The sequence below is a fragment of the Lemur catta genome, chromosome 11 (genome assembly GCF_020740605.2).
Source record: "Lemur catta isolate mLemCat1 chromosome 11, mLemCat1.pri, whole genome shotgun sequence".
Lineage (NCBI taxonomy): Eukaryota > Metazoa > Chordata > Mammalia > Primates > Lemuridae > Lemur > Lemur catta.
Genome location: NC_059138.1, coordinates 4,446,395 through 4,471,875, shown reverse-complemented (window position 1 = coordinate 4,471,875; position 25,481 = coordinate 4,446,395). Strand labels below are relative to the sequence as shown.

Sequence of the window (25,481 nt, the reverse complement as noted above, 5' to 3'; positions counted from 1 at the left end):
CCGAGTCCCGCCGGCCGCGTCTCCGGCCTGGCCGGCTCAGGCCTCTTTCGGCAGCCGGCGCCCCCCCCGCCCCGCTCCCGAGGTCGCCGTACAGATGCCCAACTTAGGTGCCACGCCCCGTGGGCAGCGTGCAGGACAGCCCAGGGCTCCTGGGCTCAAGCGACGTCCCCCCGCCCCAGCCTCCGGTGCAGTGGGGCCCCAGGCAGGGTATCTGTCTTTAACGGGGTCCTTTCCTGAGGGAGAAAGCAGAAGCCGGCCGTCCCAAACCTCAAGGCCAAGGCCGCGCGCGGAGCTGCGCCAGCGTCCGGGGGAACGCGCGGGGCCGCGCCAGTGACGTCAGCCGCGGCGGGACGGGCCGCCCGTCACGTGGCGCCGGCGGTGGCGCGGCGCTCCGCAGAGGCTGCGGCGCGGGGACTGGGCGAGGCCCCTGGGCCTGGGCGAGCCCGCGGCCGCCATCCCACCCGGTGTGCGCGCGACGCCCGGGTGCTCGGCCGCCCGGGCCGCGCTTGCCCCCGGCAGCTCCGCCCGCCGCGCTTCCTGCGGCTCGGACTGGGGCTCTGGCGGGAGGGACGATGCCACCGCGCGAGTCACGGAAGGCCGCGGTCCTGGGCTACTGGCGTCGCGGTGAGTAGCCGGCCAGGCGGCGGCGCCTGGCCCCGCGCGGCCTCCGTCCGACGGCGCCGCGCCGCAGGGGGCGAGCGGCTGCGGCCCGCGCGGGCCCCGGGCCGGGCTCGGGGAAGCGCCCGCGGCCAGAGGCCGGCCGGCTCCGGGGCCTGCGGGCAGGTGCAGCGCCTGGGCCCGGCCGGAGCCGCCGGCGACTGGAGGTCCGAGCACGTACGTCCCTTCAGGCAAGGGCTGTCTCCCGCGGAGGCGGCGCCTGCGACCCGGAGCTCCTGCCCGGCTCCCGTGTCTGTCCCCTCTGGGAGCGCGGGACACGCGGACAGCCCGGGCCGGGCCCGCTCAGGCCGCGTTTTCGGCATTTTAGAACCGGGATCCTAGAGAGAATAGGATGACGAACCCGGGGTACTGAAGCCTTAGTTTCCGCAATATTTGATGTTCTCTCTCTTTTTTTTTTAACCGTTGTTTTGTGCCGGTCAGGATTTTGACCAGATCCACACATGGTATTTGGTTGATATGCCTCTTAAGTTTCGTTTTTTTTTTTTTTCTTCACAATATGTTTGTTGAAGAAATTGCGTCATTTGTCTTGTGCAATTTGCTATATTTTTGAAATCCATGCTGTTTGGATAAATATAAAAAAATGCCAAGGCTCCCGCCCTTTAATTATGGTAGACGTCACTCTTTGGGGAATATTTATGATGGACTGGCTTTATTTTTACCATTAAAGAAAATTTGGTCTGGCCTTCCTTTTTCTTTGCATTATGAAAACAGTCGGTTGGTTGATTGGTTTTCCAAATATAAAATGGCATTATAATTTTGAATATGCTTTTTGTACCACTACTCTGCACCCACCAAAATATTCTGGTATTTCTCTCCTCCTTCAAATCACAGGTTTAGGCTGGGCTCTTCAGATTTTTTTTTTTTTTTTTTAATTCAAGGTATTATGGAGGTACAAACCTTTTGGTTACATGTAATGTGTTTGCTTTGCCCAAGCCAGGGCAACAACCGTGTCCTTCCCCCATACAGTGTGCTCCAATTCCATTAGTTGTGGGTTTACCCCCGCCCCCACTTCCCTACCTCCCCCACCTGACCAGCTCCCAGTGAGCATTACTACCATGAGAATACCTGAGTGTTGATCAGTTAGTACCAATTTGATGGCAAGTACATGTGGTGCATGTTTTTCCATCCTTGTGATACCTCACTTTGAAAGATGGGCTCAATCTCTTTCCAGGATAATATAAGAGGTGCTAGTTCACCATTGTTTTTTGTAGTTCAGTAGTACTCCATGGTATACATATACCACATTTTATTAATCCACTCATGTATCGATGGGCACTTGGGTTGTTTCCACATCTTTGCAATTGTAAATTGTGCTGCTATAAACTTTTGAGTGCAGATGTCTTTATTATAGAATGGATTTTTTTCCTTTGGGTAGATGCCTAGTAGTGAGATTGCTGGATCAAATGGTATTTCTAATTTTAGCTCTTTGAAGTATCTCCAGATTATTTTTCACAGGGTTGTACTAATTTGCAGTCCCACCAGCAGTGTAAGAGTGTTCTAATCTCTCCACATCCACGCCAGCATTTGTTGTTTTGGGAGTTTTTGATAAAGGCTGTTCTCACTGGAGATAGGCGATAACTCATTGCGGTTTTGATTTTCATTTCCCTAATGATTAGAGATGTTGAGCACTTTTTAATGTGTTTGCTGGCCATTAGTGTGTCTTTTTTTGAAAAGTTTCTGTTCATGTCCTTTGCTCATTTATTGGTGGGGTTGTTTGATTTTTTTTGTTGTTGTTGCTTTTCTTAAGTTCTATATAGATTCTTGTTATCAGCCGTTTATGGAATGTGTAGAAAGCAAATATTTTGTCCCATTTTGTAGGTTGTCTATTCACTCTAATTCCTTGGCTGTGCAGAAGCTTTTTAATTTGATCAGGTACCATTTGTTTATTTTTGTTGCTGCTGTGATTGCTTTGGGGGTAGTCTTCATAAATTCTTTGCCCAGGCCAATGTCTAAAAGAGTGTTCCCAACATTTTCTTCCAGAATTCTTAAGGTTTCATGCCTTAGGTTTAAGTCTCTTATCCATCGTGAGTTGATTTTTGTGACAGGTGAGAAGTGGGGATCCAGTTTCAGTCTTCTGCGTGTGGATATCCAGTTTTCCCAGCACCACTTACTGAATAGAGATTCTTTTCCCCAGCGTATATTTTTGTCTGCTTTGTTGAGGATTAGATGACAATATGAGGATCGTTTTATATCTGGGATTTTCATCCTATTCCAAAGGTCTATATCTCTGTTTTTGTGCTAGTACCATGCTGTTTTGGTTACTATAGACTTGTAGTAAAGTTTGAAGTCTGGCAGACTGATGCCTCCCAATTTGTTCTTTTTGCTTAAGATTGCTTTGGCTATGCAAGGTCTTCTCTGATACCAGATGAAGCATAGAATGATTTTTTTCTAACTCTGTAAAGAATGATGGTGATGTTTTGATAGGGATTGCTTTAATTCTGTAGATCACTTTAGGTAGGATGGACATTTTGACAATATTGATTCTACCAATCCATGAGCATGGTAGGGATTTCCATCTGTTTGCATCTTCTACAATTTCTTTTCTCAGTGTTTCGTAGTTCTCCCTATATATGTCTCTCACCTCCTTCATTAAATATATTTCAAAAATATTTAATTTTCATTGATGCTATTGTGAAGGGTGTGGCATCTTTGATTTGATTTTTAGCTTGACTGTTATTGGCCTATATGAATGCCACTGATTTGTGTGCACTGATTTTGTATCCTGAGACTTTACTGAATTCATTTATCAATTCCAGGAGTCTCTTGGTTGAATCCTTGGAATTTCCTAGATATAATATCATAACATCAGCAAAGAGTGAGAGTTTGACATCTTCTGCCCCAATTCAGACACCCTTAATTCCCCTCTCTTGTCTGATTGCTCTGGCAAGGACTTCCAGCGCTGTGTTGAATAGAAGTGGAGATATTGGGCAACCTTGTCTGGTTCCTGTTCTAAGCAGGAATGCTTTCAAATTTTCCCCATTTAGTATGATATTAGCTGTGGGTTTATCATATATGGCCTTAATAATTTTAAGGAATGTCCCATCTATGCCTATTTTGTTAAGAGTTTTTATCATAAAAGTGGGCTAGTTTTTGTCAAATGCTTTTTCTGCATCTATTGAGAGAATCATATGGTCTTTGTTCTTGCTTTTATTTATGTGGTGAATTGCATTTATAGATTTGTGTATGTTGAACCAGCCTTGCATCTCTGAGATAAAGCCCACCTGGTCATCTTGAATTATTCTTTTGATGTGCTGTTGGATTTTATTTGCTAAGATTTTGTTGAGGATTTTTGCATCTATATTCATGAGGGATATTGGTCTGTAGTTTTCTTTTTTTGTTGTGTACTTTCTTGGCTTTGGTATCAAGGTGATAATTGGCTTTGTAGAATGAGTTGGGGAGGACACCATCCTTCTCAATGTTGTGGAATAATTTCTGTAGTACAGGTATGAGTTCTGCTTTGTAGATTTGGTAAAATTCAGGTGTGAACCCGTCTGGTCCAGGACTTCTCTTTTTTTTTGGAAGATTTTTAATTGCTGCTCCAATTTCTGTGCTTGATATTGGTCTGTTCAGGAATTCTATTTCCTCCTGATTGAGCTTAGGGAGGTTGTGTGTTTCCAAGAATTTGTCCATCTCCTCCACATTTTGTAGTTTTGGGGCATATAGATTTTTATAGTATTCAAAGATAATGTTTTGTATTTCCGTGATGCCTGTAGTGACCTCTCCTTTTTCAGTTCTGATTGAGTTTATTAAAGTCCTTTCCTTACTAGTTCTTGTCAGTCTAGAAAGAGGGTTATCAATTTTGTTTAGCTTTTCGAAAAACCAACTTTTGGTTTTATTGATCTTCTGTATAGTTCTTTTATTCTCAATTTCATTTAGTTCTGCTCTGATCTTCGTTATTTTTTCTTCTGCTAGGGTTAGAATTAATTTACTCTTCCTTTTCCAGTTCCTTGAGATGATATATTAGTTTGTTGATTTGTGAGCTTTGTGTCTCTTGGATGTGAGCATTTAATGCTATTAGTTTTCCTCTCAGGAATGTTTTTGCTGTATCCCGCAGATTTTGATAACTTGTGTCCCCATTATCATTTAGTTTGAAGAATCTTTTGATTTCCATCTGGATCTCCTCCTTGACCCAGTAGTCGTTCAGCAATAGATTGTTTAATTTCCATGACTTTGTGAAGTGGTGTTTCTGTTGGAATTGATGTCTAATTTTATACCACTGTGGTCTGAGAAGATACATGGTTTAATTTCTGTTTTTTTAAATTTGTTGAGGTCTGATTTGTTGCCTAGGATGTGATCAATTTTGGAGAAAGTTCCATGAGCTGATGAGAAGAATGTATATTTGGGTTTGTTTGGGTGGAATGTTCTATAGATGTCTGTTAGACCCATTTGTTCTAGAGCTCTGTTTAAGTCCATTGCTTTTTTGCTTATTTTCTGTTTGGAGGATCTGTCCAATTCAGTCAGTGGGGTGGTTGAGATCCCTAGCTACTATGGCATTACTGTTTACAATGCTATTTAGATCAGACAGGTTTGCTTTTTATGTATCTTGCCTTTTATGTATCCGGGGGCTCCTGTGTTGGGTGCATAAATATCAGAATTGTTAAGTCTTCTTGTTGAATTTTTCCTTTCACCATTATATAGTGACTATCTTTGACTTTCTTTACTTTTGCTATTTTAAAGTTTATGTCGTCTAAAATAAGGATTGCTGCTCACCAGAAAACTGGTTTCCCTGATCATCACCTAAATGTACATCAGGGAAGGATACCAATTGGATATCAGACTGGGATGGGGGGTGGGGGGAGGGGATGGGTGTATGCCTACATGACGAGTGCGTTGCACACCCTCTGGGGAATGGTCATGCTTGAAGGTGCAGACCCGGGGAGGTGGGGCGGGGAGGGGATGGAGGTATGACTACATGATGAGTACCAGGCGCACTGTCTGGAGAATGAGAACGGACGCGCTTGGGACTCTGACTTGGGGGGATGGGCGGGACATGGACAATGTATATGACCTAAACTTATGTACCCCCGTGATGAGCTGAAATAAAAAAAAAAATAAATAAATAAAAAACTAAAATAAGGATTGCTACCCCCGCTGTCTTCCATTTGCCTGGAAGTTTGTTTTCCAGCCCTTGACCTTGTATATGAAAGCATCTTTGTGGATTAGATGCGTTTCCTGGGGATAGCAGATACTTGCCTTATAATTTTTTATCCACTCAGGCAGTCTGTCTCTTCAAAGGACAATTCAAGCAATTCACACTTATTGAGAGGATTGATATTTGGGGTAGATTTCTGTTCATATTGTTGGGTAAATTCTTATTGTTTTGTTTTACCTTTCGAGCCATTGAGGAATCCAGGTTCTGAACTTTTAACTCTTGAGTAATTTTACTTTGGTGAGTGTCTATTATGCTGTTCAGTGTATAATGCAGGTCTGAGTACTTCCTGCAGGGCAGGTCTGGTATTCGCAAATTCCATCAGTTATTGCTTGTCTGGGACAGTCTTTATTTCTCCTTCGTAGATGAAGCTTAGTTTTGCCAGGTAAAGAATTCTAGGTGTAAAGACTAATAATAAAAAAAAGAAAAAAAAAAAGAATTCTAGGTTGGCCATTGTTCTGTTTTAGAAGATTGAAGATGAGTCCCCAGTCCTTTCTGGCTCTTAGGGTTTCAGTTGAGAAGTCAGCAGTTAGTCTGATAGGTTTTCCTTTGTAGGTTATCTGCTGTTTTCCTCTTATTGCTTGAAGGATTGCCTCTTTTGTGTTTACTTTGGCCAATCCAATAATTACGTGACGTGGTGATTGCCTTTTCAGATTGAGTCTCCCAGGAGTTCTGTGTGCTTCTTGTATCTGGATATCTAGATTTCTGGTCAGTCCAGGCATATTTTCCTCCAGTATTCCAAGAAATAGATTTTCCAGCCCTTGCGTATTTTCTTCTTCTCTCTCTGGGACACCTATAATTCTTTTATTTGTTTTCTTTACATAATCCCGCATTTCTCTTATGTTTTATTCTTGTCTCTTGCTTCTGTGTTCCTTTTCTTCATCTGATTTGTTTAGCATATAGGCATTATCTTGGAGCTCTGAGATTCTTTCCTCTGCATGATCCATTCTATTCTTAAGGCTTTCCACTGTGTTTTGAAGTTCCTTGAATGCCTCTTTCATTTCCAGAATTTGTTTGGTTCTTTTATAATACTTTGATTTCTTTAGAGAATACTTTATTCACTTCCTGTATTGTTCTCGTGGCTTCTTTGTGTTGGGTTTCTAGTTTCTCTTCAGTTCCATTGAATTTTCTTACAATCCATATTTGGAATTATTCTTCTGTCTTTTTAATCATTTCATTTAAATTAGTATCTGTTTTTGAGGGTCTAATGATTTCTTTGGGGGTGACTTTTCTCTCTGATCTTTCATGCTGCCTGTGTTCTTTTGCTGGTTCTTTCTCATCAAGTTACTTGGTTGAGAACTGGGAGTGCTAGAACTGGTTTGTGCCCCTAACTTCAAGCCCCCAAGGGATGTTCCTTGATAGTGGCGGGAAGAGGTGCCCTTGTCTTGTATTGTCTTAGAGGTATTTTAGCAAGTTGGATTACCTCTGACCTGTTGTCTTCACCTCTTGCCATGGAGATTAGTGAGTTTGGTCCCCCAGCTTAAGCTCCCAGGTGGTGGATTGCACTTGTGTGTATGACTCCACTGCCCTCTAATAGCTTGAGCTGGAAGGCACTGTGTTAAGCTATCCGGTTACCCTCTCTGTCGTTGGTTGTAGATTGCGTGGAGGAGCCAGTTATCAAGGTAATCTGGTGCCTCTGTGTTAGTCTCTGGTCTCCTGGATGAGGAATACGAATGCCCCGATCTTTAGGAAGGGTCTTGCCACTCCCAAGGGTTACTTGGAACCTATTCCCCGTTAAAGTGGGGGTAACGGCAAGACAGAGCTCAGCTGATGCTTGCAAACCTGTGTGTGTGTGCTTCTATGGTTGCTTGACCTGCCGCTAGGGGGAGCCACTAGCATGTTCTTCGGGACTCTTTCACCGGCCTGGGAGGCTGCTCCTGATGGGAGGAGGGGTCAGTTGGTGGAACTGCTGAGGTCTCTTTTCCTTCCCTGTCTACAGACACCCCTGTTGGCAGCTTTCGGGTATGGAGAGCAAGCCCTAGAGTTAGGATCTTATTAGATGACCTAAGCCAGGCCCGCGGGCCGAATCAGTGGGCTGTCAATTACTGTACAGCGCCCAGGCACCACGGATTCACGCGGTCGCACAGGGAAAGCGGCTTTTCTCGCTTGTCCCCACCTCCAAGGGCGGAGCCGCCAGGCCGGGCAGAAGTCGCTGGGCAAGAGGAGGGGTGATGCCCGACTGCCCAGCACCCCAGCCTCTGGGGATCCTACAAGTGGCGGCCTCCCACCATTGGGGAGCTAGCGTTGTGAGAAGCACTCAAGGTTTTTTTTTTTTTTTTTTTTTTTTGTTAAACTGATCTTTTCCCCAGAAATACTGTATTTTGAGATCTACTGTCTTAAGAAAAATAGGAAATAGAAAAACCTCTTCTACCTTCAATATGTATCAGTTGAACTTTTCAAATTAAATGTCATGAAACAGCAGTCCACACCTCACTTCTGACAGTTTCTGTGCTGTTCCTCATAAGGAGTTCTGTCTGTCTTTTTTTTGTTGTGGTGGTGGTAAAATGTATATAACATGAAACTCATTTTAACCATTTTTAAGTGTATAGTTCGATGGCATTAAATACATTCACAATGTTATGTCACCATCACCAAAACTTTTTCGTCACCCCTGTCAGAAACTCTAAGCATTAAGCAGTAACTCTCCATTTCCCCCTCGCCCCAGCCCCTTTCTGTTTGTATGAATTTGCCTATTCTGTAACAGATACTTCATGTGAGTGGAATTGAACAGTATTTATCCTTTTGTGTCTGATGATTTCACATAATGTTTTCAAGGTTCTTCCATGTTGTAGGAAGTATCATACTTCATTCTTATGGCTGAATATTATTCCATTGTATGTATATATCACAATTTGCTTATCCAGTTATCCCTTAATGGACACCGGGTTGTTTCTACCTTTTGGCTATTGTGGTAATGCTATGAACGTGTGTTTACAGGGGTCTGTTTGAGTCTATTTTGAATTCTTTTGAGTATTCTACATCCAGGAGTAGAATTGCTGGGTCATATGGCAGTTCTGTTTAACATGTTGAGGAACTGACAAACTCTTCTTCACATTTTAAAAACTGCTTTCTTAGACCTTCATACCTTATTAATTGCTAAATCTGAGGGCTCCACCTTAGCTCTCATGTGTTTTGACCTCTCTGAACCTTTGTGATACCTCATGGTGCTTGTCAGTACACACTCTTGAGTTCTCCCACTTTGTGGTCCTCAGGTCCGTCACAGGCTCTTCTGCTTGACACAGTGCTTAAGTGTGCACGTCCCCAGAGCATCAGTGCTTGCTCCCTCACCCATCGTGCTATCCTCATTACTTAAGCCCTCCTTTGCTATTATGTCCATGTAACTTAAACTATCATTTCGATGTTTATTTTAAAGTTCTCTCTGAGGCCTCAGTTTGGATTTGAAGCTCTTGGGTATCTGCATATCAATGTTCTTTCAAATGCAACATGTGCAGAGCAAAATTCATCTTCTGTTAATCCTCCCAAACCTGTGCTCCCTTGTCAGTAAGACTTGAAAGCTGGGTATTGTTTTTATTGCCCCTTTCTCCCTTAGAGGGCCCATATCCTGTCAAGTTGACAAGTGCAGACAGTTCTGCTGATCCTCCTTTCCACTCATTTTCATAGCCTTAGATCGAGACACAATAGCCTCTTATTGGAATTTTTCTAACTGTACTCTCTGATTCTAGATTTTTCCCCCTCTGTCCCAAACCATTTACACACAGCTGCTAGAATTTTCTTCCTAAGATTTATTTGCTCAAAAACACTAGTGAACTTCCTTTTACATGCAGAACAAGTTAATCCTTATCCTCAGCATCAGAGCCTCATCCTGTCTTCATAGAATTAATCACCTTATGTTAGCCTTGTCCTGCCCCTGTGTATTCATCTGTATTCATCATTACAGCCAGCCGTTCTACTTGCTGTTCTGTTTGGAAAACCGAAAACAGATATGTGTTTTAGTTTCCCAAGACTTGAACTCTGCTTGAAATAGTTCAGTATTTGGTCTTTGAAATTTTCATGTTTAAAGCCAAAACTTAAATCTCAACTTCTGTGAGAAATCTTCATGTGTTTTCAGACACAACTGATTTCTCCTCCATCCTTGTTTCCATATATTTTGCTTATGTCTTTATTGTAGCAGCAATTTTTAGAGTTTGCTTTTCGATATACCAAAGTTTTTCCATCCAATGTATTATTTCTTTAAGATATTTTTTTCTTAGAGAAAATGAGATTACTGTCTAAAGTGTATAATGGTTTCTAAGTCTCCTGTGGCATTGTCCAACTGCTTTTTAAAAAAATCTTTACATTATGGTTTTTGCTGTTGTTATTGTTGTTGTTGTTTTTGAGACAGAATCTTCCTCTCTCGCCTCAGGTAGAGTGCAGCAGCATCATCGTAGCTCCCTGCAAGCTCAAACTCCTGGGCTCAGTGATCCTCCTGCCTCAGCCTCCTGAGTAGCTGGGACTATAGGCATGTGACAGGACACCCCACTAATTTTTTTATTTTTAGTAGAGACGGGGTCTCACTCTGGCTTAGGCTGGTCTTGAACTCCTGAGCTCAAGCAGTCTTCCTGCCTTGGCCTCCCAGAGTGTGAGGATTACAGGTATGAGCCGCTGCTCCTGGCCTATATTAATAATTGCATCATTCATAAATGTACTGTTTACCTGTATTTTGAATATAAACAAGTATTTCTAAAAACTTCTGTAATTTGAGCCAGAAAATACGATCTTATTTTTATTTGTATGTCTTTGCTAATTATTGAAACTGAAGACTTTTCCATATGTATTTCCATGTATGTTTCTTTTGTGAATAGTCTTTTCTATATACTTCATCTATTAATCTAATACTTTACTCATTTATCTAATAATCCTGTGCCATATTTGCTGCAGATATTTTCCTGTTTTTTTCCTTTTGCTTTTTAATTTTAGTTATCACCTTTGACTTACAGTGATAGCTTTATTTAACTTTAATATCTTATAAATATTTTCTTTAGTTTTCAACATATTTTTAGAAGTTTGAAAAGAGTTGGTAAAAAGACAAGGAAACTTCATTATAAATTGCATTTTAAAAAAGGAAGTATATATAATCTTCACAACTAGTTAACTTACAAATCTTCAGTTTAGTGAAAAGTTCACTTTTTTCCCCTTCTTTTTCTGGTTGTGGTAAAATATACTTAACATGAAGTTTATGTTTTTAATCATTCATCTTACCAACTTCCTGAGCCTATTCATGATATTGGAAAAGGATTCTTTGTTAGTCTGGGTTCTCATGAGAAACAGAACCCATAGGATGTGTATACACGCGTGCGCGCGCACACACACACGCACACACACACACACACACACACACACACACACACACACAGATTTATTTTAAAGAATTGGCTCACATGATTGTGGGGGCTGGCAAGTCCAAAACCTGCAGGGCGGCCAGGCGTGGTGGCTCACGCCTATAATCCTAGCACTCCAGGAGGCTGAGGCCAGTGGACCCTTTGAGCTCAGGAGTTCGAGACCAGCCTGAGCAAGAGCAAGACCCCTGTCTCTACTTAAAATAGAAAGAAATTATATGGACAACTAAAAACATATACAGAAAAAATTAGCCGGGCGTGGTGGCGCATGCCTGTAGTCCCAGCTACTTGGGAGGCTGAGGCAGGAGGATCGCTTGAGCCCAGGAGTTGGAGGTTGCTGTGAGCTAGGCTGACGCTACAGCACGCTAGCCTGGGCAACAGAGTGAGACTCTGTCTTGGGGGGGGGAGTACCTGCAGGGCAGGTGGGAGACCCAGGGAAGAGTAAGTGTTATAGCTTGAGCCTAAAGACAGTGTGGAAGCAGAATTCTCTTTTGTACATGTTCGAATTTCCTCTTCTTAAAAAGAAACCAGACATAGAAATGGCCATCAGGTACATGAAAAAATGCTCAACATCATTAGTCATCAGAGAAATGGAAACCAGAACTACAATGAGATATCATCTCACCCCAGTTAAAATGGCTTTTGTCAAAAAGATAGGCAATAATGAATGCTGGTGAGAATGTGGGGAATGGGGAACCCTTATACACTGTTGAAGGGAGTGTTAAATTCGTGCAGCCACTATGGAGAACAGTGTGGAGGCTCCTCAAAAAACTGAAAACAGAACTACAATATGCCCCAGCAATCCCACTGCTGGGTATATATACAAAGGAGGGGAAAACTATATGGAAAAGATATCTACACCCCCATGTTTATTGCAGCACTATTCACAATAGCCAAGATTTGGAATCAACCTAAATATCCATCAGTGGATGAATGGATAAAGAAATTGTGGTATGAATACACAATGGAATATTATATAGCCGTAAAAATGAAATCCTGCTATTTGCAACAACAGGGATGGAACTGGAGAACCTTATGTTAAGTGAAATAAACCAAGCTCAGAAAGACAAATCTTGAGCGTTCTTACTCATGTGGGAGCTAAATATTAAAAACAATTGATCTCATGGAGACAGAGTAGAATGATGGTTACTAGAGGATGGGAAGAATAGCGCGGAGTGGGGGAGTAGTGGGGATGGTTAATGAGTACAAAAATATAGTTAGTTAGAATGAACAATATTTAATAGCACAACAAAGTGACTATAATCAACAATGTTAGGGTATACTTTAAGATAACTAAAAGAGTAGAATTGGAAAATGACAAATGCCTGAGATGATGGATACTCCAATTACCCTGACTTGATTAATTCACATTGTATGCTGTATCAAAGCAGCACATGTACCTTATAAAGATATACAACTATTATATAACCATAATATTAATAATTAAAAAGAAAAAATCCTCACATTCACACACACAAAGAAACCAGTCATATTTGATTAGGGCCCACCCTAATGACTTCATTTTAATTTAATGATCTCTTTGAAGTCTGTCTGTAAATACGGTTACATTCTGAGGTATTTGGGGTTAGGAGTTCAGCGTATGATTTTCCAGGATACATAATCTAGCCCATAATAGGTGCCAAATACTCTCTTGTGGGATGGAGTGGGAGAAGGCAAACCAGCAGGTATTTAGTTTATTATATAAACTCATTTATATAATAAATAATTTGAAATGAAATACAATTTAGAAGTAGCTAACAATTCACTTTTAATTGTCTGCTATTACGTTAAATTTACAAATTGGTAGGGAAGCTATCCTGTACTTCCTAAGTGTTTCCAGAAGACTCTGCCTTCATACTTCCTGTTAAGTTTATTTCCAAGTATTTGGTTGTCTTTTTTCAATGGGATACTTTTTTTCATTATATATTTCTTAAAAACTAGAATGGGTACTTACTATTTTATTTTGATAGTGTATTAACTTGATATTAGGTAATTCTTACAAAAATGTTAAAGCCATTAGAATTTCTTTCCTAATGAGATGGGATTTTTAAAACTTTGCATTAGGGGAGCTAAAAGTTCTCACTGCTTATTAAAATAAAATTAAACATGTTATTTTGTGATAACTGTAGATTCATGTGCAGTTATAAGAAATAATATGGAGACAGCCTGTGTACCCTTTACTAAATTTTCCCACATGTTAATATCCTGCAAACCTATAGTATAATATTAAAACCAGGATATTGACATTGATACCTTATTGATAGAGTGTTCCCAGTTCCTCCATCCAGTCCCTGTGACATTGCTATTATTCACTTCATTTACCTGGGTATTGTAATTACCCAGTACATGCATTGTTACTATCATTACTTTAAACAGTGATCTTTTAGATCAGTTAAGAATAAGAAAAGATTTTATTTTACTTTCATTTTTTTCCTTCTCTGATGTACTTCTTTGTGTAGCTCCAGGTTTCTGACCTATATCATTTTCCTTCTGCCTAAAGAATTTTTTTTTTTTTTTTTTTTTTTTTGAGACAGAGTCTCTGTTGCCAGGGTTAGAGTGCTGTGGCATCAGCCTTGCTCACAGCAACCTCAAACTCCTGAGCTCAAGCAATCCTCCTGCCTCAGCCTCCCAAGTAGCTGGGACTACAGGCATGTGCCACCATGCCCGGCTAATTTTTTATATATATATATATATATATATATATATATTTTTTTTTTTTTAGCTGTCCATATAATTTCTTTCTATTTTTAGTAGAGACGGGGTCTCGCTTTTGCTCAGGCTGGTCTCGAACTTCTGAGCTCAAAGGATCCACCCGCCTCGGCCTCCCAGAGTGCTAGGATTACAGGCGTGAGCCACCGCGCCCGGCCCTAAAGAATTTCTTTTAACATTTCTTGCAGGGCAGGTCTGGTTTCTATAATACTTTAAATATTTTACTCTACTTTGATCTCTGATGAGAAGTCCACTGTAATGCTTATCCTTTTTCCTCTATAGATAAAGCACGCCCCCCGACCCCCGCCAGGGGCTTCTTTCAAGATTTTACATTTGCTTTTGATTTTCTGAATATGATATGCCTAGGTGAAGGATTTTTAGTATTTATCCTGCTTGTTGTCAGTGTCCTGGATCTGTGGTTTGGTGTCTGTTGTTAATTTTGGAAAGTTCTTGGCTATTTAATTTCAAATATTTCTTCTGCCTTTTTGTTTTCCTTCCGATATTCCAGTAATGTGTATGTTATAGTTTGTGAAATTGTCCCACAGTTCTTGGATGCTCTGTTGTTGTTGTTGTTGTTGTTTTATTCTTTTTCCTTTTTGCTTTTGTGTTTGGGAAGTTTCTGTTGACCTACCTGTAAGCTGATTTCTTTCTTTGGTGCTGTGGAGCCTACTTCTGAGCCCGTAGAGTGCATTCTTCGTTGTTGATTTCTAGCATTTTCCTTTTGATTCTTTCTTAGGGTTTCTATCTCTCTGCTCAGGATGTCCATCTGTTCTTGCATGTTGTGTACTTTTTCCTCTAGAGCTCTTAACATTAATTATGGATATTTAAAATTCCCTATTTCATAATCCCAACATCTGTGTCATATGTGAGTCTGGCCTGATTATTGCTTTGTGTTTTCAGACTGTTTTTTTCCTTGCCTTTTGGTATATGTGTGTTATAATTTTTTTCTGTTTTCTTTTTTTTTGAGACAAAGTCTTACTCTGTTGCCCGGGCTAGAGTGGTGCAGCATCAGCCTAGCTCACAGCAACCTCAAACTCTTGGGCTCAAGCAATCCTCCTGCCTCAGCCTCCCAAGTAGCTGGGACTATAGGCATGTGCCACCATGCCCGGCTAATTTTTTCTTTTTCTTTTTAGTTGTCTGGTTAATTTCTTTCTATTTTTTAGTAGAGACGGGGGTCTCACTCTTGCTGAGTCTGGTCTCAAACTCCTGACCTTGAGCAATCCACCCGCCTCTGCCTCCCAGAGTGCTAGGATTACAGGCGTGAGCCATCATGCCTGGCCTTAATTTTTTTTCTTTTTTCTTTTTTTGTTGTTGAAAGCCTGACAATAGGAATTGAGGTAAATAGACCTTTGGTGTGAGGATTTATGGTAATCTGGCTAGGATCTGTCTGTGTTTAGTGTGTGACGTAGCTACAGGTCCTGGAGACTTTGGATTGCTCTAGTGTCCTTGTTTTTGTCTGCCCTCTTGACTTAAGGAATTTCTAAGTACTCTTCCCCAGAGAGATGCTGTGTCTTCTAGCTCTTTCAGCTGTAACCCACTTTTATTATATTTGAAACCCTGTAGATGTGGTGACAAAATGTGAAGGAGGGTAAGAGTTCACTAATACTCTGATTAAATCTCAGTCTTCTAGTGGGTCTGTGTTTCACATAGGTTCACTCTTGTGGTGGGTTGTGGCCTTCACAAGTATTTCTCTAATGGTTTAGCTTCCCCTCACCCCACCCACCCCACCCCTACTCCTTGCCCTAGCTACTGAGTTCTTACTCTGTTTCCTTGAAGCCCTGACTTTTGTTGATGATTTTTTCCCCTTTAGAGGAGGCTGGAGTAGGAGGAATGTTCTTTGTATTCCCCTAGTTGGGAGATGCCCTGGAGATGTCTTTTTCCCTGGAGCATATGCCTTTGTTATGGAGAAAGTTCTGGGTGTGTTTCACAATGATTACCCTTCCCTTTCCCTGCCTGAGGGGTCTTTCTGGGACCTTCACCTTGAGCAGCTAGCGGAGTTCCTGGGGTAAAGCCAGCCCACAGATGAGACCCTTCCCTGGAGGGTCTCGTCTCTTGCTAGTCAACACTCAGCCTCCAGGCGCCAGCTTACAGCCTCAGCAGCTTCTGCTCCAGGTAAGCAGGTCGCACCTATGTTCCTCCAGGTTTCCTGTGCAGTTTGCCCTGTTACCTCAGTTCTCTGATGGGTCCAAAAAAGTCATTGATTTTCAGTTTGCCCAGCTTTCTCACATCGCTCGAGGAGTGACAACTGCTATGCTCATTATATGTTGGGGCTAAAAGCGAAGTCAGCGCCATTCTTTTTAACTTACATTTGGTGACCTATTACCACCTTTTCAGTGAATTAGATGCATAGGCCCAGGGCTGTGATATTGCATCTAGATTTAATTATGTAGGCTAAATTTAATATTTTGTATATATCACCTGATTAAGGATTTCAAACAATACTGCCTTATAGCTTTTGCTTTCCTTAGAAAAGCTTATCACTTTGTTCTTTTCTTGCAAGTATAAAAATGTCTTCCAACTCTTCAGAAAAACTCTTTTGTATGCATTATTTTTTTACTTTACATAGGCAGCAGAAGCTTTTTAAAGATAAAAGCTCTATCTTTATTAGATTCTCCATTTGGAAAGAAAAAATTAGTACATGTAAGAATTTGTCAAGTGGTTTCTTTTCTGTTGAAACCTGATTTTATTATTTTGAGTTCCTCCAGAAGCAAATCCTGAGATAAAAATTTGAATCGAAGTTGTTTATTTGTGAGGTTATCCCAGAACACACCAGAGAAATGAAGTGAGACGTGGTAGGAAAGGCAGCTATAAAGGGTATGTTTTCAAGCCAGTTTCCGCTGTGGAGAGCTAAAGTTTAATCATGCTGGGGACTTCAGAGCAGGGTAGAATACCAGTGTCAGAGTATTCCTCTCCGGGAGGGCCTGAGGGAGCCGTCATCTTTTTACCAGTCCATTGTTGAGGGCTGCCCCTAGGGAGGTGCACATTCTCCCGGACTTTGGGCCTACCTGGCAGGTGGGTGGGTGGGCATCAGAGGCCAGACTTACAGGTGTTGGCAGTTTGAATTCAGAACATCTTGTGGGATGCTCAAGGGGATGTGCAGGCAGCAGTGTCTGTGGTATTGATTTACTGGGGCTTGACTGGACAGCGTGAGCTGGGACCTGGCCATTTGACAGATCAGTTAAGTTTGTCAGCTTTCTAGACCTGTTGAGATGGTAGATATTCAGAAAAGAGTTTTCTGAAAAAGCCCCAGGATTCTGTCACATTTTGATTTGTTGATGGTCTTTTTGACACTACGTAGCCGGCACACTTGGAAATGCAAAAACAACAGTTTAGAAAATAACTAGCACTCCTCAGTAGTGGTTTATAGGTAGTTCCTACTCTGTCTTTAGCAATATGGTGCTTTACCATATTGTCTGTCTTTTTAGTTTCTTTTTCTTTGGTGTTTGTTTAATTTAATTTACTTCTTTCTCCCATCACAAAACACATTGCTTTGGGTTTTTCTTCTGCATTTGAGATATAATGTTAGACATTTCATATATTTATGTCCTTTTTGATTTTCTTATAGACAAGGGATTCATAAATATCAGAGGGATGTCAAAGGATCATTCCCAGGGAGCATATCATATTTGGGATGTGTAATTATAAAATACTGTTGTTGGTGGCTAAGTTTTCTTGTAGTTTTCCAGGTTAAATAAGGAATGAGAAGGAATAATGTGTATTTTTATGTTGTCATCACCCGGTAATTTCATGGGGATATGTAGGGACAGTATTGTGTAAATCAGTATTTGTAATCACATGACAATAGCTGAGTCAAAACATGAATGTGCCTTTTTTAATGGAAAAGGCTAACAAATATTTGCTGTTTGACAATGCAGAATACAGAGTACACTTATGCAAAAATAGCTGAAAACTACTGCAAGGTAAGTATTTAAATTTTATAGATAGATACTTAACTTTGTACTGATAGAAAATGAAAGGGGTCTGTTAGTTAAGCAGAATTGTCTCATTGGCCTGTAGTAAAAGGTGGACATTCAAAGGGGCTTAAGAATTTCAGACTGGATAATGGTTCACAGAGGAAAAACTATTCCTCAGATTGTGCTGTTAGAGCATTTATTCAGTGTTCAAATTTTATTCTCAAATTTTTCCACAAATTAATGGAATTAAATTTCAGTGTGCTTAAAATCCATTCTGTTTTCTTTGTTCATTTTGGTATGGAAATCCCCTTTGCTTTTGAGATAAAAAGGAAAGAGTATCCTGCTTCTTTCAAAGCCTTAACATATTTAATCTGATCCATAGCTCTTAGATTTTTAATAAGTGTTTTCCTAAGAAAATTTTTACCTCTTTTATTAAATAACTGCATATGTTCTTTGTAGAAAATGTTTTAAATAAAAGTACAAAGAAAATTAACCATACTGCCACTAACCTGCGTCTGTTAATTTTTTAGTAATTGCCAAAAACAGTATAACATTTTGTATACAGTATAGAGAGATTAAAAATGATTAGTAGATTATATAGCAAAACACTAATAGTAGTGAGATTTCAGGTGGTTTATAAATAGTTTCCTTTTTGCTTATCTGTCTTTTCTAAGTTTTGAGCACAATAGCAAAAGCTATTATTATTATCATTATTATTAATCCCCAGCACCTTGAATGTTGCCTGGCATATGGAGCTCCTACTGTGTTCCTAGTATTAGCTTTTTCTTTAGGATTATTTAATGATTTTCAGAAGAATGTTGCATTATTTAGTAGGTTATGACTGGAAAATTAGTGGAATTACATAAGCTATCAACTGTAGAGTGACATTGCATAACAGGCTTTGTTTCAGTGACCTTTACATAATGTAACTACTTTGTGGAGCACAGTTTTGTAGCTGGTGTGGACTGTGTTGTCAGTTAATAGAGGGTGACTGTAAAAAGTATTTCAAAATGAGCCTTCTTACCTCAAAGCACTGTACTGTGCTGTTAAGAAATACCCCTTACTCTAATCTGATAATGATGCTGGAATTTCAATTGAGTGAGCTGAGATTTTAGACCTTTGTGACCTAAACAGTTTGCCAGAAAGCATTTTAGATATAACAACAGTAGATGGTAACAGTAGCAATAAAAATGTTGCTTTTTGAGCAGATTAAAGTATATATGTGCTTAAATTGTTATTTGCGTGTTTTTATAGACATACTTTTCTAGTTTCTTGGATTGCGTGGTGTAGTACAAGGCTGCTCTTTGCCTGTAAAGATGATGTCTAGCTTCCAAACCCTCTTTTATTTCCTTTCCCTCCTTATGGGTATCAACTTTTTAAAAAATAATTTATGGAGTGATACTAGAAACCGACTAAGTATTATGTTTTGTCCTTCCTTTTCTTGATCCTTTGTTTTATAATATAAGTTGGTGTGTATGTGTATTTTTATGTAGCATTCTATATACACTCTTCTCATCTTTTTTTACTTGACAACATAATTTAGAGACCAACCTATGACTTACAATATATAGAGATACTTTCCTTTTTACAGCTGTATATTGCTTTATTGTATAGATATTTCTTAGTTTATTCAGCAAGCCCCTTACTAATGGACAATTGGTTTGATTTCAGCTTTTTGCTATTACACAGAGTCCTGTAGTGAATAGCCTTGTGGGTATATTGTTTCCTATTTTTACCATCTGTGGGATAAATTACTAGGAGTAATACTGCTAAGTCAAAGGGTAAATGGGTATAATTTTATTAGATGTTCCTAAATGAACCTGTGCAGAAGCTATACCATAGCTTACCATATATGAGAGTTTCCCTACAGTCTCACCCTCAGAATATGTTGTCGGGCTTTTGAATTTTTGTAAATTGAACAGGTGGGAAATGATACATACCTCAGTGTAATTTGCGTTCACATTTCCCTTATTTATATATAAGCAGGTTTGATCATTTTTTCATATGGTTAAGAACCATTTGTATCTCTCTTTCTGTGAATAGTCTGTACGGTTGCTGGTCATTCACTTTTAGAATCTCTGTATTTGAAATTGTGGCTGACAAACCCTAAGGTGACCCCCAGTGATTTCCTGCCATCTGCTGCCCTCACTTTGTATAATTTCCTCCCGTGGACAGGGGCGGGGGGGCGGTACCTATGACTTGCTTCTAACCAATAGAATATGACAAAGCTGATAGAATGTCAATCTCTTGATTAGGTCAGGTCTTCGGCAAAGACGATGGGAGGTCACTCCTGTGACTGCATCACATTATTTAAGACTGTCTTAAGCAAACCGGAGTAGGAGACTCCTTGGTGTTGAATTGATTTTAGGGGTCACGTTGGTGAAGGCCATGTGGCAGGGAACTGCAGGCAACCTCTAGGGCCTGAAGGTGGCTTCCAGCTGATAGCTATTAAAAAGCCAAGGACCCTCAGTCCTGCGGCCACAAGGAACTGAATTCTGACAGTGTGAGTCAGAGTAGAGCACATTCTTTATCAGTCAAGCTTCGAGATGAGGACACAGCTTGGCTAAAACCTTGATTGTAGCCTTGGAGACCCTCAGCAGAGGGCCCAGCTTAAGCTGTGGTCACTCTTGATCGATAGAAATTGTGAGATAATGTACGTTGTTTTAAGCCACCAAGTTTGCAGTAATTGTTATGTAGCAATAGAAAACTAATACTGAGATATTATTCTTTTGTCTGTGATACCAGTTGCAAGTATTTTTTCCAGTTTATCCTTTGTCTTTCTACTTTTAGTGTCTTTTACTATTGAAAGTTTTTTTGGTTTTGTGTAATCCAGGTTTTTTCCTGTATTGTTTCTGAATTTTTTAGTTCTAGCTAAAAAATTTTGCCCACTCTCAGATAATAGAGGAATTTACTCGTGTTTTCTTCTGATACTTGTGTGGTTTCCTCTTTCACATTTAAATATCTAATTCATATTAGATGTTTCTTGGTGGGTGATGAGAGGAATATGAACCCTGTTGCTTTTCCATATGGCTAAACAGTTGTTTTCACATCATTTAGTTAAAAGTCATTCATTTCCTCTCTGGTTTTTGGTGTTATCTTTATTTATACTAAAGTTATAGTAAATATATACTAGATTAAAATTTTTTTTTTATGTAATTGTGTTTTTTTCCTCTCCCTTTCCCACCAGTTTGTCAGACTATGTGTGTGCCGCCCTGAACTGTCCTGGAGTGTGTTATCCAGTAGGGCTCACTTCCCTCCTAGTTCTCTTCCCAAGGTTTTATTCTCATTCATTCTTTTCCAAATGAATTTTTAATCAACTTGTCTAGCTCCAGAAAAAAAAAATCTGACAGTGTATTTAATAAGAGTGTGTAACATTTACAAGTTAATTTAGGGAGAGCTATTTATGATTTTGTGTCTTTCTGTTCAAGAATATAGTATGTACATCTTTCCATTTCTTCAAGTCTTCTTTTGGGACATTTAGGAGTTTCTCATGGTTTTCCACATATGTTTTAGACATTTTTTGTTAAGTTTGTACTTAGTATTTTATCTTAAGATTTTTGCAGTGATATTCATAAAGGAGATTTTTGGTCGGGGGGAGTTTCGATCTTTGTCAGGTTTTGAGATCAATGTTATGCTCATTTCATAAAACAAATTTGGAAGATTTCCCTTTTTAAAAAAAATTATTTAGCTTAAGTAGCATTAGGATTATTAGATCCTTAGGTTCCCCTGTGACACTCTCTGTGCCTGATGGTTTGTTTTTTTCTTGGGTTTTGTTTTTTGGTTTTTTGAGGAACTCTTTTACAATTTTATTTCTTTGGGATTGGGGTTAATTTGAATGTCATGTTTTCCTTAAAAGTTATTCTTTTCTAGCTGGTTGCAGTGGCACATACCTGTAGTCCCAGCTACTTGGGAGGCTGAGGAGGGAGGATTGCTTGAGCCGGGAGTCCAGCCTGGGCAACACAGCAAGACCTTGTCTCTTAAAAAAAAATACACACACACACACACACACACACACACACACACACTTTTCTAAGTTTTCAAGTTGATTTGGATAGAATTGTTCATCTTTTGAGTTTTAAAATTTCCTTTTACGGTGTTTTCTAATTTATCGTTAAGAAATCATAGACTGAGAGAGGAAGACTTGAGACTTTCGCTGGCATGTTGAGTATTTTGCTTAATAATGAAAATGTCTAATGAAACTCTTTTCAAACTGGTTAGGTGTCCTCTCCTCCTCCTTCTCCTTTTTCTTCATAGTAAACATTTATTTCCCAGGATGTGCTCTGCTCATATACTACACTCTTCTCTAAGATTTCACATTGCACAGGATCTAAACAATGTCCCTTAACCTCTTATGGAACAGAAGTACACCTTTAAAAAATTACATAAACAAGTACTTTAATAGTTTGTAATACTAGGCACTGTGCTCAGCAGTGCTTACACTTTAGGGAAATTGTTTATTGGGATATTTCCAGTTCACATATCTGTCAAGGAAGATTCTACTATCATTAACTGTACCCTTGCAAAATCACTATGTTGGGTGTCTCATTTTCCAACCATGACATTTCGTGTCTCCGGCTCACTCTCTGGTAACAGCCACACCAGGACCTCTAACCTGCATTTTTCATCCTGCTTCATTCTTCCACATCACATCTTTTTGCTTGGCTTAAATCTGTTACTATAATCATCACACTGCATATACCTTGCCCCATTCTTGTACTATTGTACCTCCCTGGCAAAACCCCAGCTCACAGCTTGCAAGGCACCTATCCCTGAGCAGCTAGCTACCAGACCATGACTGGAGGAAAACATAAAACCACACTGACTTGTCTCACCTTAAATTCATATGTACATCTGGTTAGCCTTTTATTCATTTAACTTTGAAAAATATATTATGTTGATATCTAACTGCTGAAGTTTTGGCTCTGTTAACTGTTCAAGTTTATGATTGATAGAATTTGTTCACTAGCCGTTTTGCATTAACTAACCTTACATATTTGCGTTGACCCTCCTTTCAGAGGCTTTCAGCCTTGGTTATTAAAGCCATAGCCAATTGCTTGTAGAAGGAATATCAAATAGTATGAAAGAAAAAAGACTTTATTGTGTAGACACTAGATTTGTTATTTGTTAGTATAGATTAGATTAAAATTTTAGTTTTTAGTTTTTGTTTGGATGTTTTAATTTCTTAAGCAGTTAAGAAACTTATTTTTTTAAATAGCAGGCATCTGATTGCTGTGCACTATCTTAACACTTAGGTGTTGACTTCATGACCTATCTAAAAACAGATAGTGCCTTTGCTGCTTCTGAACAGTATTATGGTTAATTATATAAAAGATATGACTGAATTTATAAATTTCTCTTATATGTTTTTAAATTTCATATAATGATTCATTAAATAAAAAATATTCTCTAAAGAATTACGATGTGGCTTGGGGTAAATAATATAATATCTACCTGATAGAGTTGTTGAGAGTTTACAGTTCAGGAAACCAAAGAATTTTGATTTTAAGCTGTTGTGTATAGGATGAGCCAGGATAGGATGATTCTTCTGTGAAGAACCTAGACAGAGTTGGCCAAATCCTTTGAGCAGGAAGCTTTCTCATTTTGCCCTTAGGTGCTAGCAGGCAGCCAAGAGGCCATGTACCTTTTCCAATAATGAATACAGCTGTTGTTCTGAGGTAGTTTCCATACTGTTGTTGAATAAGGTAGTCATATATCTCTGTGCATAGCATTAAGGTATTGCTTGGCCCAAGCAAGATAGTAATAAATTTATGTAGAGATTCCAGGCATTTTTCAAGTATACTGATAACAGTAATTTTTTCATTCATTTCAACAAATATTTATTAAATGTTTGCTGTGTGCCAGGAACTCTTATGAGCTCAAAGGATATTGCAGGGAATAGAACATACAAAAGCTCTTGCTCTATTGGAGCTCTTGCTCTATTTCTGGTATGGGAGAGATAGACAATAAATAATAAACCTGATGCATAAGTAATTATGTATGTGTAAGAAGGTGTTTAGTGGCTGAGTTGCAGTTTTAAATAAGGTAGTGTAGGTAGGGCTTTATTGAGAAGGTGATACTTGAGCAAAGATTCGATGGAGGTGAAAGCGGTAGCCATGAAATTACCTGGGAGGAAAAGTATTCCAGAGTATTCTAGACTGGGGGAAGAGCCAAGGTATAGTCCCTAAGTGGGGTGTGATTGACACGTTTGACCCATAAGGAGACCTGTGTCTAGGGAAAATGAATGAAGAGGGAATTAGTGGGAGATATTGGTCAGAGAAGTAATGCCAGATGACCTCTTTATGCCAGGGGACTTGTAGGTCATTGTAAGGAAGAGATGGGTAGTCATGTATCCCATTCATATTATATGTTAAATTTAGATCTAATGAGGAAAAATATTACTGTGAAAAAATTAACATTTTGAAATTCTACTATATTTATTCTATAGATTTTTTTTTTAGCATCTTCTATGGGTCATTCATTGTGCTAATGAAGGGAATACAGTAAACAAGAAAACAAACAAACAACAAAAGCAAGCCATAGTCCTTGTGGAGATTATCTTGGTTCAATGCAAATTATTGTGTTTTGTGTATCAATGATTTTTTTTCACTTCTAAGGTGTTTGTGTTTTTCTATGCTTGTCTTTAATTTAAAAAGTGCTAATAGCTGACATGGCACTTTCATTGGTGCCTGACTTTCCTTTATACTGTAGTCATTTCCAGCTACCCCTCTGGTCTTACTATTGGTGAGACTTTTTGTTTGGTTGGGTTTTGGGGTTTTTTTTTTTTGTTTTGGTTTGTTACCTTTATTTTTTTAACTGACTTGTAGTGAAACACCTAGTAGTTCTAGGTCGGCAGATAGTTAAGAAATTGAGCTATTTACCATCTTCTAGCCTATGGTATAAACTTGTACAAGACAGGATAATTTTTAAAGTGGGGCTGACTGACGCTGATTTGCTTTGTTCTGACCTTTTGAGGATGATAATATTTTAAAAATTATCTTATACTGTAGAAATAAGTAATTTATAAGTTAAATCTCTGTAGTTTTCTCGAGTGTGTATGTTACTTATATAGGGTTTCCCTGTACTAAGTCTTTTCATTGAGATTGTTTTATATGTGTGTTGGGCTCTTTAGAAAGAAATTCTTAGAAAATTATATTAGCCTTCATGAAGAACAGATATTATCAGAAAGCTTAGAAAAAAACTGTCATTCAATGCTATATTTAGTTCTTCTTGCCTTATTTTATAGGGAATCTCAAGGAGAGGGAAAACAGAATTATTTGAAAATAACTGTCAGATCTAGAGTAGACACTACGGCAGGCATAACCTTTTGTTGGAAAGTAGAACTTTTTTTTTCAAGTTGCTTATTTTTAATAACAGATTTTAAGATCCTTGTTTAAAAAAAGAATCTTGCAATTTTACAGTTGGGACCTTAGATGTCCTATAGGAAGTACTTGTATTTTCCCCATGAAAAGTTAGTACCTGATGAAAAAATAACCAAACTGAAAGCAGTTCAGAACAAAGGTGAAGAAATACCCATTAACATGGGCAAATGATTAAGTCACCTATTTTGCTGCCACTGGTTTTCTGAGCATTAACACATTGGCCTGTGGTTTTAATTGTTGAACCTTTTTTAAAAATTCAGTGCCATCCGTGTATCTTCTTGTATTGGAATCTCTGTTAACTGTATGCATGGGGTCC

At 39.4% G+C, this 25,481-nt stretch overlaps 1 protein-coding gene across 3 annotated transcripts in view; it reads left to right on the top strand.

The window, feature by feature from the left end:
• The first annotated feature begins 477 nt into the window (after positions 1 to 477).
• GALNT11 (polypeptide N-acetylgalactosaminyltransferase 11) overlaps positions 478 to 25,481 on the top strand; it is a 50,385-nt gene continuing 25,381 nt past the window's right edge. The window contains exon 1 of one of the 3 annotated variants that reach the window (XM_045564899.1): positions 478 to 624. The gene's annotated coding sequence lies outside the window, so the exon portion shown is untranslated. Of the gene's footprint in view, positions 625 to 25,358; positions 25,467 to 25,481 lie in introns of those variants that run through there. The other 2 variants (XM_045564897.1, XM_045564898.1) reach the window with 2 other exon arrangements.